This window comes from Panicum virgatum, chromosome 2N (genome assembly GCF_016808335.1).
Source record: "Panicum virgatum strain AP13 chromosome 2N, P.virgatum_v5, whole genome shotgun sequence".
NCBI lineage: Eukaryota > Viridiplantae > Streptophyta > Magnoliopsida > Poales > Poaceae > Panicum > Panicum virgatum.
The window spans coordinates 11,097,042-11,100,219 of NC_053146.1; the positions used below are offsets into that span (position 1 = coordinate 11,097,042).

At 47.9% G+C, this 3,178-nt stretch overlaps 1 long non-coding RNA gene across 1 annotated transcript; it reads right to left on the reverse strand.

Annotated features, from left to right (window-relative positions):
* On the reverse strand, positions 1 to 2,869 carry LOC120658062. Its single transcript, XR_005668492.1, has 3 exons — positions 1,074 to 2,869; positions 930 to 963; positions 1 to 384 (listed from the first exon to the last, which is right to left on the reverse strand). It is a non-coding gene; the product is annotated as an uncharacterized LOC120658062 (long non-coding RNA).
* Between the last annotated feature and the right edge of the window lie 309 nt (positions 2,870 to 3,178).

Sequence of the window (3,178 nt, forward strand, 5' to 3'; positions counted from 1 at the left end):
AGTGCAAAGGGTAACTTTGTATAGAAGGATTAAATAATTATTGCCTCAGGTAAGAATTTTACAAATAGAGCAAGAAAAGGAACCCTGCATCCCAATGTTCCAAAAAGAAAAGCCAACTGATGATTGAGCAAAAATAACTTTTGATCAATTACAAGGTTGTTCAACTGAAAAATAGTGCAAGAAAAGGAATATTTCTAGAGCTACGGCATGACCCTTATGAACATGTGTGTTGAGAAAGCTATGCACTTTTTGCATGACAATTGTGCTCAGGAGACACTGGAAAACGAGAATAAAATGAATAAGCATGTACCTGCGCACACAGCATGTTGACGGACCTGCTTTACATGCCTCAGATTCTCCAAAGGGCACACCGGACTCAACCGCCTGAAACCAGTCACACCATTAGAACATCAAATCAATTTTGAGTACAACAGAGCAACTGGCAAAGTGTTGCATCTATTAACAGAGGACCATCATGTCAACTACATAGAACAGACTCATTTAGCCAACAGCAATTGACAGCCATGAACTTGTTAAACTTTGTTATAAATTTCCTATGTGAGGAGAGAACTAAGTAGAAATATAGGGATTCTGATTTCATCTCAAGTGGATGCACCCCGTGAGCAGAAATTTCTGAAAGGAGCAGGGGAAGCACAAAAACTAATTCCTATGCAATGGAATTGAAATGACGAATGCAGTATTGGTTCCTGTCCTGGACAGCATTCCATTCCTTAATCTTAAGCACAGCCTTACATCTATTATTTGAATCGGATCTTCCAAGAGAATAACAAATAGAGACCCCAAAATCTTATAAATTGTAAGTCCAAACTCCCTATACAAGTCAATCACTAAACAAGTATAAAGAGCATGGTTACTGAAAACAAAGATATCATTTTGGACCAAAGGAACAGGGGTAAAATGCCGTTTACCTAATGGGAGTGTTTTGCTCAGTCATCCTGGACCCTGATAGCCATCACGTCAAGAGGCAAGGCAAATAAACAAGCAGGTTTCAAAATCGGCATCAAGGTAGTAGCAGTAGAATTTTGGAGAGAGGGAGTGCTGCTGCCAGGGACCTCTATGAGCTCCAACTCCATGGCGGGGTCGGCGGCGCTTGACTGAAGACGACCAATTGGAGGACGGACAGGGCCAGCGGCGGCGGTTCTAGAAATAGAACCGAAAGCAAGTGGAAGCTGCGTCCTCGGCAGAGATAACGACAGGCAGCCACGGGGCCGGCGAACGGATGCTTGCAGATGCGAGGGGCGGCGGCGGAGGCGCGGGAGGCGAGGACCACCAGACGCCCCCAGCCTCCTCCGCCACCTTGCCGCAGCCTGGGAAAGCGGCCACCCCTAACTAGCTAGGAGCACCATCCGCCCCGCCGTTCCGCGCAGCCGCCCACCACCTAGCCTCCCGGGACATCCCCCCTAACCCCGCAGCCCATAAACCCTAACTCAACCCCAAAAACTAATCAGAAAACTACCCTCCACGCCAGGGACGCCTACCTCGCAGCACCTTCCCGAAGCTCAGCCATGTGGATGGAGCCCGCCATGGCCGAGGCCCCGAGGCGAGGTTGGGCAGCACGGGACTGGACTGGAGGAGGAAGAAGGGTAGGCGGCCGTTCGATTTCGATCCATCCGCGTGCACGAATCACAAAGCGCCGGCCCGATGTGGCGTGGCCGGTCTGTAGTGGGATCGGAATTCCGCTGGGCCGTAGCTAGGGCCTTGTTCCACATGGAGGTCAGCCCATGTCGCAGCGCCGAGCTAGTAGGCAATAAACTCCCTGGCCGGAACATCTAAAAATACTCTTCTTGGCCAATGGAAGATGATGCGGTCTACGTGCTGGCCAAAGGGACTGGTACCTAAACTCTCTACTAATTGTTTGCATCCTCTACCAGCTGAGAAGCCTGTTCGAGAGGGGGGCAGAGATGTAGATGCAGAGGGATTTGAGTTGCAGGGTGATAAGTCCAGGGAGTTTAATAAGAATGAAACAGTTCCTTCTCTCAATCTAATCCAGTCAAGGTGTTTGCAAGAACAGCAGTTCCATCAACAGGGCGGACTGGTAGTATCTTCGAAGGCCCCAAAGTCCAACATACAGAAGAAAGGAATTTACAAAAGGAGGAATGGGAGGAGGGTAAAGGAAGATAAGGCCTTTTCACATGATGGGAGCAGGGAGCGTAAGCGACAATTCCCTGAGGACATAGAGATGGATACTTCAACTCTGAAGAAGGTGAAGAGGGTGGGCTTGTCTGTTTTTGCAGATAATCTGTCAGAGATGGAAGAAGGGGAAATGATGGATTTCAATGTCAAGGTGGGATTACCGGGGCAGTCCCGCCCGGCCAAATGAAGATTATAGCTTGGAACTGTCGAGGTTTGGGGAATACCTCGGTAGTTCGAGGGCTTCTGGATCTCTAGAAGCTTGAGTCCCCAGATATTCTCTTCCTTTCATAGACGAAAATGGACTGGAAGAGAATTGAACCTTTCAGGTGGATCCTAAAAATGCCGAATTTGGTGGTAAAGGATTGCAATGGTCTAAGTGGAGGTTTAGCCTTATTCTGGAACAAGGAAATTGACCTTACGGTAAAGAGCTTGTCCCGATATCATATTGATGCAGTGGTGAAGGAGGAAGATGGGAGACAATGGCGATTCACTGGGATTTATGGGGAGCCAAAGGTAGAGGATAGAGGAAAGACCTGGAAACTATTGCGTATTCTTAAGAATATGTATCGGATGCCATGGTTATGTGCTGGTGATTTCAATGAGGTGTTGTTTGGCCATGAAAAGGAGGGAGGACAGCCGAGGCCGCTTGCATATATGGAGAATTTTAGACAAGCTCTGGAAGACTGCAGACTGGAGGACTTGGGTTTTGTTGGTGACACATTTACATGGCGCAACAATCATCGCAAAGCTGAGGGATATATAAAGGAGAGGCTTGACCGGGCAGTGGCATGCGCTCAATGGAGAAGATCTAATCTTAACACAAAATAAGATTAATAATAAGTCATGTCATCAAATTGGTTCCACCCCTTTAATATTCGGTATAGGGCGTCCGACGCATTCAGACGCACACGTGGCTGTCGGTGTTTACCGCCAAGCCTGCTCAGGGATACTCTTAGCAGTAGGGTTTGTAGGTAGAGATCGACTGCTCTAGAACTCGACGGTACAAGGAACACAAAGATTTAGA